At 39.2% G+C, this 12688-nt stretch overlaps 1 long non-coding RNA gene across 1 annotated transcript; it reads right to left on the reverse strand.

Moving 5' to 3' along the window:
• Positions 1 to 2868: 2868 nt before the first annotated feature.
• LOC108173745 (uncharacterized) lies at positions 2869 to 3648 on the reverse strand. The gene is made up of 2 exons (XR_011583262.1): positions 3227 to 3648; positions 2869 to 3103 (listed from the first exon to the last, which is right to left on the reverse strand). It is a non-coding gene; the product is annotated as an uncharacterized lncRNA (long non-coding RNA).
• Between the last annotated feature and the right edge of the window lie 9040 nt (positions 3649 to 12688).

Genomic DNA, 12688 nt, shown 5'->3' on the forward strand with positions numbered 1-12688 from the left:
CCCGTACCCTCCTGTTTTGTGTGGTCACGGTTAAGCCACGTTAATATTTTATATTATTTTTTTATAAAAATAATAAAACAAAAAGAAATATTAATATAAAATGTTGACGTGGCTTAACCGTGACCACAAAAACAGGAGGGCACGGGGAGGGTACCAAAATTGGAGGGCAGAGAATCCAAGTCCCTATAACTCACCCTCTATTTCCATTTTCTCTAAGCATCAATTTAGTTACACCTAAATCGAATTCAAGGAGCTATGATTCCGAGTTTCTTGCATCACTATTCTTCCATGCTCTTCGAGTAGAGATCATCATCTCATTGATTTTTCTGCTTGAATGATTTGCTCTGATACCTCTAATACTACACACAGATCATAAACACTAATATATGAGACATAGACTCAGGGACAAAGGGGTAGAGGAAGACCTAGGAAGACTTGGAAAGTGATCTAAGAACATAGTTGGACTACTTGGACCTAACGAAAGACATAACACAAAACCAAGCACAGTGGCGTTCTAGGATTCATATAGCCGACTCCACTCAGTAGGATAAATTTTGTTGTTGTTGTTGTTGTGAAGGAGGGAGAGAGAGAGAGATAGAGAGAGACTCACTGCCACACTTGAAGCTGTGAGGGACATACTTTCCGCAAGCTCGAACCTGCCGAATGGTATATGCTGGACGGAGATCAAATTAGTGATCTTGGGAGTAACGTGAAGGCAGAAGCATTCGAAGTGCATAAGCCTAAAGCGTTAGCAACAGTATGCGGAAGCTTTCTGCCCCATGAAAACTGGCTTGCACGCACTGATAAGAATATTGTTCTCCTGCTTGCACTGGCTAGGGCTCGTATCCGCCTTCGCCGCCATTACCATGTATAATATTATGAACCCTAATAACACTGTTGCCGCCTGCTGCCTCATGATGTAATATGTTTCCTGATTTTTTTTCCCTTCTCTTTCTTAATTGATTTTTCAATTACTTTGGGTTGTTGTGGCTACTATAGCAATACCCCATTTTATAGGTTGAGAGAGAGGATGTATGGTTCAATAATTTAGGGCAACCAGTCAACCAAGACAACCAACGGCTTGGATATATTAGAAGGGAGAGATTTTTCAGTATGCTCAAAACATATGGTTGTATACTATGTGTTACTATATATACAAGTGGTGAGATACTTATGTTAAAAAATAAAATTTCTCTCTATTTATATAATGACATGTGGTCAGTGACTGATGTAGAATTTTAATATAGGATAGTCCCAATATAAAAGCTTAAAAAAAAAGAAGATGAAAATAACATTGAAAAAATAAACGACAAACTACAATTTTTCATTCATAATCTTTGTGCAAAATAATCACAAGCTACAAAGACTAAATTTGTCCACAATAAGTTTTTATAATCTGAAAATGTGTCATGATAGTTTCATTATCAATACAGAAAAAGAAAAAAAAACATATTTCCCATTGTAAATAACTAAGCTATTATTTAATGTTAATCACCCATTTTGTTGCATAATAGATTGAAAATGGTGTCTACTCAAAAGTCATTTGTCTTTTATTTATGTTTAAATGCTTTGACCTTTTGAACTTAAAAAGTGGTGCTACTAGCATGCTAATAAATGATTTTTCAATGTGGGTCTGTAAGGTTTCCCACGTTCTGTCTTTTTAATTTGTTTTAATAGGGTGGCTAAAACGACGTTTTTTTGGTCAAGTCATTAAAAAAAAAAATGTCTTCTTCTTCCTCTTGTTGTTTTGCAGAACGTGCAACTGCCATGGCTGCTATTCTCTGCCATCACAGCCCAAACTTGGGTGGTCATCGAAGGTCCTCACAACCACTTAGTCGAGCTTCCGGGTGATCCCAAAACCACTCTAGTCCCTTAATAGATCTGCCTATGCAATTGTTGTACCATTCCGGGCAATGAAAAACTTCTCCTTAGGAGGGCCATTAGGAAGAGAAATTTTTTAATGTGTCCGGAACACAGGACGGTAAATCATATGGTATTATACAAGTAGAGGAGTTTTTTTTTCTTCTAAGAATTCTTCCACTTGTGCAATGACAAATAACATCTGTACCCGTATTTCGGATACACATTGAAAAATCTATCCATTGGGACCCACCGGTAGTGTGAAGGGCACGGGTCAGTCAACTATTGGAAATGGTTATTCCACCTTCTAATTCAAGAAAAAGGTTTTAGTTAGCATGCATGTCTCAGTTTAATTAACTAAGTTGATTGGAGTAGTTTACTCAAATCTCTATTTTTATAATTTAAATTAATTTAGTATAACTAACGCTCGTATAAAAAATTAAAAAAAAACTGTAGGTGTGGCTAATATATATTATTAGTAAAACTAAATTTTGAGAGATTTTTGTGGATAATATACATCAAATGTGAATAATTTTTCAGTGAGATATGGTGCTAGACCGGAAAAGTAATCACACGAATTTTTTTTGAAGTACTTTTGTTTTGTTATTTTTTTTAACAGATTTGTTTTGTTATTTTTTTTAACAGATTTGTTTTGTTGTTCAATATATATAATTACACAAGTTACAAATTTTCTATATATGTTAAGAAAATGTTCATTGATACTGAACCATTGTGCAATTATCTCCCGTATATGACAAGATTTTGTTCCTCACTAGAATCGCCAATTTCCAAATGATATTACACCACATAAATTTTTATTACAGTTATCAATCAAATTTTTAATTTGAATTAAAGCACAAATTTGATTAGTATCACATCATTTGGTATACAAATTTAGTGCATAAATATGGTACCTCTAGCATTATTCATTAAATTATTCTAAACCCTATGTGAGGAGCATTGATCAGTTGACTATTAAGAGGGAAAAAATAGACACTTTGAAAAGAATAAGGTAAGTATATTTTTATTATCAAACAATAAAAATGAAATTTTTTTGTTCCACTTATTTATGGAAACTAAATAATACAATTTCTGCATCCTTTCTTCCTCTCCTGCAACACTCATGTGCTCACCAGTACATGAATTCAACTTCAAAGTATGTAATTCATATTACTGTATTAAATATAACTATATATACTGATTCTGATAGAATCGACCGCTGTCTTCTATGAAGTGGTGATACCTGCATAAATCAAATAAGATTTAGTCATCAAGTCAGCTAATTATATATACTAATTACATAATATCACATAATATCAGAGAGACAGAGAGAGAGCGAGAGGGAGAGACAGAGAGAGAGACTCACTACCACACTTGAAGTTGTGAGGGATACGCTTTCCGCAAGCTCGAATCTGCTGAATGGTATGCTGGACGTTGATCAAATTAGTGAGCTTGGGAGTAACGAGAGGGCAGACGCACTCGAAGTGCATAATCCTAAATCGTTGGCAGCAGTATGCAGAAGCCTTCTGCCCCATGAAAACTGGCTTGCATGCACTAATCAGAATGTTGTTCTCCTGCTTGCACTGGCTAGGGCTCGTGTCCGCATCCACTACCATCACCACGCATAATATTATGAACCCTAATACCACACTGCAGCTTGCTGCATGCCTCATGATATAATATATATGTTTTTGCTGATTTTTTTTTCCTTCTCTTTCTTTATTGATTTTTAATTACTTTGGGTTTTAGCAACTACACCAATACGCATTTTCATAGGTTGTGAGAGAGAGGAATCAGAGGATGGATGGTTCAATAATTTAGGGCAACCAGTCAACCACGTCAACCTTCGGCTTGGATATTTTCCTTTGTTAGGAGGGCCCTTCTGACCTACTGGGTCGATGTGAAGGGACAAGGATTGTCTGTCCTCCTTGTTCCAGTGTCCTTCCATACTCTTTTGTTTGTGTGGTCACGGTTAAGCCACGTAAATATTTTATATTACTATTTATTTTTGTCTTATTATCTCTATAAAAAAATAATATAAAATGTTGACATGGTTTAACCGTGACCACACAAAACAGGAGGGCACGGGAGGGCATGGGAACAAGAAGGGCAAACAATCCTTATCCGATGTGAAGGGCATGAGTCAGTCAACTATTGGAAATGGCTACGTACCGGACTTGATTATAAGTTTTCCGAACTTGGTATTGTTTATTCCAACTTATAATTCAAGTCAAAGAGACTATTTCAAAATTGAGACTTTTCATGAATTTTCTATCACCATATTTTTTACACAATATTTTATAATATTGACACATAAATAGACGTTAAATTGTGAGATAGCAGATAGTTCAGCTAGAAGAGTCACACTTTGAGAAAATCCTCTTACTTAACCACTCATATCCCAAATCATACTCAAAACCAAAACCTAACCCCACAAAAACCAAAGATAAGATACCCAAAACACACGAAGCCCTGGTTTGGTACTGAGGTGATTCTGAAAAAAGTTAAGCTTTTTTGTGTTTGGTAAACATTCAGCTTCAGCTTTTTTTCACAGTTTTGGGTGACAAAAAGCCAAAAACAAGAAGTTGCAAAACCCAGCTTTGAAAAACTGGTTTTTTTTTTCACATCTGTTTTACATAAAAGTTTACCAAACACTATAATACTGTTTTTTTTTTCAAAAGCATTTTTACAAAAAAGTTTACCAAACACTCTCTTACTTTATTTCACATCTGCTTATTCTCACAACACAATATAAGCAGTTTTTTTTCAAAGCACATCAATACCAAACCAATCCGAAATGTTGTCCACATAGGTAGTGTATAAGAGAATGAGGAAAAGTAGGAGAAAGTGTGTAAAGTGCTTGACATGGGCGAACGCATATGGAACTGGGTCCTTCTAGGAAGGTAACCTTGCTAGTAGGGTGCAGGGACGGCTCAGGTTCAATGCGGGCTAGGTGACCGTTCGAAGCCCAAAAAAATTAGAGACACTAAAATTATTAGAATGATATATTTATATATGTTTTCATAAAACTATAAATTTATAAACTTTGAATCAAAGTCAAAGAAATTTAACTAGAACTAGTATTTTTGTGTTTAAAATTAATTAGAAGGTCTTGAGTTCAAAGTACCATGTGTCTTTATTTACTTTCCAATTTTTATAAATTTCTTTTAATAAAAGTATAAATTTATATGGCCAAATGATAAAAAAGTTTGACTTGAAGTGGTGGTTTTTGTTGCTTAAAATTAACGAGGAGCCATGAGTTAGAAGTACTATTTGCATGTTTATTCTTTTCAATTTTTTCAAATTTGTGTGGTTGTTAATTTTCGTTTCAATCACAAGCTAGTATCTAAATAGGTCGTAGTTAGGATTACGTCCTGGAAGTAGCGCTGTCCGGCAATTTTGACGCATACGGTCCACCTCCTCCTTACACTGGCTCGGAGTCTCGTGTCCGACTTCGCGATCGGAACCACCTCCCAAACACCACACCATAACAAGCATATGATCACGGCCAATGAACCTCCTGCCCTCACGATTTTCCCTGATATTTTTCCTCTGTCGTTTGAATTCCTTTTTTGTTGCTCCTGTTGCATTTTAGCAGTAGAGACTACTCCATTTTATAGATGATCAATAATGCTATGTACATATGGGGTCATAAGATCACCCACTTGCGTCTGTGTAATTGACTTAGTATCTTAACATTACTTTTTCGCTTTATTTTCGATAGGGGCTAAAAAGTCTAGTATATTTTCCACAGATGTATGGGTTAGGTACCAACCAAAAATCTTGGAAAAAAATTATTTTTAAAATCTTTGTTTGTACCATACTTGACCACTTCCGAAACTACTGAGCACCGGTCAACGTTATACCGTCAAGGACCCAGAAGAGTTTCCCTCCAACCAGGAGACCAATCATAGCGCGACACGTGTCAACATCAGAAGCCAATCACAACACGACACATGTCAATGTCAAAACAAAGCTAGAAACTCTCTTCTATAAAAGGAGATCATTCTCCCACAATATTTCTTAATGTCATTTGTACTAAATCATTCACTTGTACTCACTAAAGGAGAGCTTGAACCTATGTACTTGTGTAAACCATTCACAATTAATGAGAACTCCTCTACTCCGTGGACGTAGCCAATCTGGGTGAACCACGTACATCTTGTGTTTGCTTCCCTGTCTCTATCCATTTACATACTTATCCATGCTAGTGACCGGAGCAATCTAGCGAATGTCACAAACTTAACATTTTCTGTTGTACCAAAGTCCCCACTGATTTTGTGCATCAACAATCTTAATTGTTGAAATTGATCGTGATATTTTTGAGACTTGAACACTATATATGTTTGTGAATATTTATTCACTGTAAGTCGATAGTTTAGCTAGCTAGTTTTCCAAAAATCTTTCGCCCGGCTGCTTGTAATGGCACAAGTCAATGAGAAGTTCATAATGGAGTGTATTGAATTGTTGTATTAGATGACTTGCTGTTCCTCTTTTAGTCTTGGAGAAATTCTTCAGTGGGTAAGAACATGATCCAGTACATTAAATGTAATAATATAATTAATTTAAAATTTGAAGAAAAACAATTTAACTGATTGTATTATTACATTTTGTGTACTAAGTCGTGAGATCGACGCATTGAAATTTTTTTTTTCAATCGGGCATCATTAATTAGGTAAATCGGAAAATAGAGGAGAAAAAAAAAAGCAATGTATAAAAAGAGAATTAGCAATGTGACGTGTTGTAGACAAAATTAATGGTCATAGACTCCAAATTAAAATTGACATGTTGTAAACAAAATTGACGTGTAATGGGCTAAAAAATTGAAGGTTTTTAAGGTTGGTTTGGTATTGCTGTGCTTTGAAAAAAAGCTGTTTTTGCTGTGCTGTGAGAATAAACAGCTGTGAAATAAAGCAGCAGAGTGTTTGGTAAACTTTTTTGTAAAAGTGATTTTGAAAAAAAACAAACAAGTATTATAATGTTTGGTAAACTTTTATGTAAAACAGATGTGAAAAAGCCGGTTTTTCAAAGCTGGGTTTTGCAACTTCTTGTTTTTGGCTTTTTTTTTCACCAAAAACTGTGAAAAAAAGCTGAAGCTGAATGTTTACCAAACACAAAAACAGCTCCCAGCTTTTTTCAGAATCACCTCAGTACCAAACCAGGCCTTAATATGGAGGCAGATTCTCTCCCCTCCCACTTCTCGTGCCCTCCCGTGCCATTCTGTTTTGTGTGGTCACGGTTAAGTCACGTCAACATTTTATATTATTTTTTTATAAAGATAATAAGACAAAAATGAATAGTAATATAAAATGTTGACGTGACTTAACCGTAACCACACAAACAGGAGGGCATCGAAAGTGGGAAGGCAAAGAATCTGCCTCCTTTTAATATTCACATGGGTTCTTCTAGAAAGTCAACCTGGTGAGACTTGACTTGTCATTGACTTTAGATGGCCGCCTAAAGAAATTATTTATTAAAAAATGGCTTAAAGGTCAATTTAGTTTTTATATTTTCAATTTGGTCAAATTGGTCATTGGGTTTATATTTGTTGGTCAATGCAAGATAATTTGTTAAAATTGACATGTGCCAAGCATGTGAGAGGACAAAAACATGATTTCACGTACATCCACTAAACAGATACGATGCATATCTTTAGAAATTGACGCTTTGATCAATTCACTTGAGTACTATACGATTTAGGTCATGTCAATTTTAAGTATCTTGTAACAGATTGTTTTAAATTGGCTAACTGATGTAAACACATAGACCAATTTGACCATATTGAAAACACAGTAACTAAATTGATCAACAACAACAACAACAACAACAAAGCCTTTTCCCACTAAGTGGGGTCGGCTATATGAATCCTAGAACGCCATTGCGCTCGGTTTTGTGTCATATCCTCCGTTCGATCCAAGTACTCTAAGTCTTTTCTTAGAGTCTATTCTAAAGTTTTCCTAGGTCTTCCTCTACCCCTTCGGCCCTGAACCTCTGTCCCGTAGTCACATCTTCGAACCGGAGCGTCAGTCGGCCTTCTTTGCCCATGTCCAAATCACCGGAACCGATTTTCTCTCATCTTTCCTTCAATTTCGGCTACTCCTACTTTACCTCGGATATCCTCATGCCCAATCTTATCCTTTCTCGTGTGCCCACACATCCCACGAAGCATCCTCATCTCCGCTACACCCATTTTGTGTACGTGTTGATGCTTCACCGTCCAACATTCTGTGCCATACAACATCGTTGGCCTTATTGTCGTCCTATAAAATTTTCCCTTGAGCTTCAGTGGCCTACGACGGTCACATAACACGCCGGATGCACTCTTACACTTCATCCGTCCAGGTCGTATTCTATGGTTGAGATCTCCATCTAATTCTCCGTTCTCTTGCAAGATAGATCCTAGGCAGCAAAAACGGTCGCTTTTTGTGATCTTCGCTAGATTGCTCCGGTCATTAGTGTGGATAAGTATATAAATGAATAGAGATAGGAAAGCAAACACAAGATGTACGTGGTTCACCCAGATTGGCTACGTCCACGGAATAGAAGAGTTCTCATTAATTGTGAAGGGTTTACACAAGTACATAGGTTCAAGCTCTCCTTTAGTGAGTACAAGTGAATGATTTAGTACAAATGACATTAGGAAATATTGTGAGAGAATGATCTCGTAATCACGAAACTTCTAAGTATCGGAGTGTGGTATCGTCTTGACTTGCCTTATCTGTCTCATAGGTAGATGTGGCATCTTCTCTGGAAGTACTCTTCCTCCATCCAGGGGTGGTATCTTTAACCGGTGGAGATGCACAAGGTAATGTATCAATTTCACTTGAAGCTTACTTGTAGTTTCAGGCTTGGTCAAGCGCGATACAAACCATGTAGTAGGAGTCTCCCAAGTCGCCGAGCTAGGGGATCTGCTGAAAGAGGTGACAGACAAGGTAAGCAATCAGAGCTCCGGCTGATTGTTCACCTTCTCCCCATCTTGCAGCAGCATGAAGGATAAAGAGAAGAAAGATGAGAAAAGATGATATGGGATACTTTTGCTTTTGAAGAAGTAACTTTCCACAGGCTTATTCTTAAACTGAGCTGGAGGGTTTTCTGGTTTTCTCCAGAGCCGACTGAAGAATTTGAGGGTCAAAACAAGTCCATCAAATCTAGAGTACGTTCGACCCTGCTGATATGGGATACTTTTGCTTTTGACAGAGTAATGGATGTATCGGCACGTGTGCTGTTACGCTTGTCTCCACATGCTTCCTTGTATCCTTTGCACTTGCCCTATCTGTTCCTCAAGCAGATGCGGTATCTTCCCTGGAAACCTAAGATGTTGAAGATGAGTACTCGAGAGCAATGTCATGTAAGTAATCAGGTAAGGGGTTCCAGGCAGTCAGTTCCTGGCTGGAAGCTTGATTCCAAGTGCTGACTGATTGCTCTCTTTCTCCTTGTCTTGCAGGTAACAACAAGGCCAAAGGAAAAGACAGGGAAAAAACATGATATGGAATACTCTTGCTTTTAACCCTGATGATATGAGATATTCTTGCTCTAGTATAGCTTGTTTGCAAAGGTATTATCGGGGGGAAAGAAAGCTGAATATTTCGAAAGGCTTCGTTGGGAGTGCCCTCTCAAATATGAGGAAGGGTTGAACATTTTTGCAGGTCTGCCTGTCCGTTGGGGATGGAGGTCGACATATATAGGAGTCTCCCTAACAACAAGTAGTAATGCTATTCCTTTACCCTGCTTGGTCATAGCACGGTAGTGGGAGCTGCCAGCTTCACATGTTTTAACTCTGTCAGAGCACTTTGAAAAAGTGGTCTGTGCTCTCGAGAAGTCTTCGACAAAATGCCCATAATTTCCGCAAAGCTGAGTGTGCGTGTGACAGGTGCTGACAAGGCTAGAAAAGTAGGTGCCTCTTCGATTTCTGAGATCGGCCCTCGTGGTCTCTGAGCAGCCCAGCTTTTGAGAAAACGAGCGTCTCTTCGATTGATTCGGAGAACGATGCATCTTCGATTTTTAAGAAAGCAATCATGATGGGGGTCTGGCTCTCGAGATTCGAGGAGTAGTGTCACTTCGATTTTTGAGAAAGTAATCATGTTGGGAGTCTGGCTCTCGAGATTCGGAGGGCGGTGCCTCTTCGATTTTGGAGCAAGCAATCTTGTTGGGAGTGTTTTCTCGAATGTGAGTAAAGGTTGGGCATGTTTGCTAGTTTACCTTGCCACGAAGCACAGAGGTTGACACACAGGGATTTTCCAATTATCCAGCAATGGTACTGTTCCTTTACCCTCTCTTCGATTTTTGAGAAAGTAGTCATGTTGGGAGTCTGGCTCTCGAGATTCGGAGGACGGTGCCTCTTCGATTTTGGAGCAAGCAATCTTATTGGTAGTGTTTTCTCGAGTGTGAGTAAAGGTTGGGCATGTTTGCTAGTCTACCTTGCCACGAAGCACAGAGGTTGACACACAGGGACTTTCCAATTATCCAGCAGTGGTACTGTTCCTTTACCCTTGTGGGTAATAATATGGTAGCTAGACCTTCAAAATTTATGGGTCTAAACTTTGTTAGTGCTGTTTCTTTGCTATTCTTTTACCTTTCTTGGTCAGAGCGATGTAGTGGGAGCTGCAAGCTTTACGTGCTCAATTTTGGCAGAGAACTTTGGCAAAGTTATCTGTGGTACCCATGAGCTATTGTTGCGTGTGGGAAGTGGGTGATTGAACAGTAAGATTCATGTGTTTTCTACTTCCTCAGAAGTCTTCGACAGAATGCCCATAATTTCCGCAAAGCTGAGTGTGCGTGTGACAGGTGCTGACAAGGCTGGAAAAGTAGGTGCCTCTTCGATTTCTGAGATCGGCCCTCGTGGTCTCTGAGGAGCCCAGCTTTTGAGAAAGCGAGCGCCTCTTCGATTTCTGAGATCGGCCTTCGTGGTCTTTGAGCAGCCTAACTTTTGAGAAAGCAAACGCCTCTTCGATTTCTGAGATCAACCCTCGTGGTCTATAAGCAGCCCAGCTTTTGAGAAAGCAAACGCCTCTTCGATTTCTGAGCAGGCGCCTCTTCGATTTCTGAAGATCCGTCGAGTGCAGATTTTTTATAGGGGCTGACATTAAGTTCCAAAGCACACTTGAATCTCCATCAGTAGAAGCTCCATTCTTGCACTTATAAGATCTTGATTTGTCCAACCTCTTCTCTCTTCAACACCTTTGAAAATGTATGGCCCCTCCGACCGTCGTTTTGACTTGAACCTTGTTGAAGAGGCAGCCCCGTCTTCTCCAGACAACATATGGCGCCCATCCTTCGTCTCCCATACTGGTCCTCTTACCGTTGGGGATTCCGTGATGAAGAATGATATGACTGCTGCGGTGGTGGCCAGGAACCTTCTCACTCCCAAAGATAACAGACTACTTTCCAAACGGTCTGATGAGTTAGCTGTTAAGGATTCGCTGGCTCTCAGTGTTCAGTGTGCAGGTTCTGTGTCTAATATGGCCCAACGCCTATTTGCTCGAACCCTCCAAGTTGAATCATTGGCGGCTGAGGTGATGAGTCTCAAACAGGAGATTAGAGGGCTCAATCATGAGAATAAACAGTTGCACCGGCTCGCACATGACTATGCTACAAACATGAAGAGGAAGCTTGACCAGATGAAGGAAACTGATGGTCAGGTTTTACTTGATCATCAGAGATTTGTGGGTTTGTTCCAAAGGCATTTATTGCCTTCGTCTTCTGGGGCTGTACCGCGTAATGAAGCTCCAAATAATCAACCTCTGATGCCTCCTCCTTCTAGGGTTCTGTCCAGTACTGAGGTTCCGAATGATCCCCCTCCGGTGCCTTCTCTTTCTGGGGCTCTACCGACTGCTGAGACTTCTCCTAAGCAACCCTTGTGAAGGCTCCCTCTTGTTTGTTTATTTTGACTCATGTATATGTACACATTTGTAGCTTATCGGGGATATCAATAAATAAGTTTTCCTTCATTTCAACGTATTGTGTTAAATACACCAAAACCTTATTCGCTAAGTTCTTTGAATTTTCTTTTGTTGAAGCTTGTATGTTGAAGCTTTTTGAGTGGAGCATGTAGGTTGGGGTAGTGTTCCCTTAATTTCCCGAGTGAGGAAAACTTCTCGATTGGAGACTTGGAAAATCCAAGTCACTGAGTGGGATCGGCTATATGAATCTTAGAACGCCATTGTGCTCGGTCCTGTGTCATGTCCTTCGTTAGATCCAAGTACTCTAAGTCTTTTCTTAGAGTCTCTTCCAAAGTTTTCCTAGGTCTTCCTCTACCCCTTCGGCCCTGAACCTCTGTCCCATAGTCGCATCTTCTAATCGGAGCGTCAGTAGGCCTTCGTTGCACATGTCCAAACCACCGTAACCGATTTTCTCTCATCTTGCCTTCAATTTCGGCTACTCCTACTTTACCCCGGATATCCTCATTCTTAATCTTATCCTTTCTCGTGTGCCCACACATCCAACGAAGCATCCTCATCTCTGCTACACCCATTTTGTGTATGTGTTGATGCTTCACCGCCCAACATTCTGTGCCATACAGCATCGTTGGCCTTATTGCCGTCCTATAAAATTTTCCCTTGAGCTTCAGTGGCATACGGCGGTCACACAACACTCCAGATGCACTCTTCCACTTCATCCATCCAGCTTGTATTCTATGGTTGAGATCTCCATCTAATTCTCCGTTCTTTTGCAAGATAGATCCTAGGTAACGAAAACGGTCGCTCTTTGGTATTTCTTGATCTCCGATCCTCACCCCTAACTCGTTTTGGCCTCCATTTGCACTGAACTTGCACTCCATATATTCTGTCTTTGATCGGCTTAGGCGAAGACCTTTAGATTCCAACACTTC

The sequence above is a fragment of the Malus domestica genome, chromosome 07 (assembly GCF_042453785.1).
Source record: "Malus domestica chromosome 07, GDT2T_hap1".
NCBI classification, from domain to species: Eukaryota; Viridiplantae; Streptophyta; class Magnoliopsida; order Rosales; family Rosaceae; genus Malus; species Malus domestica.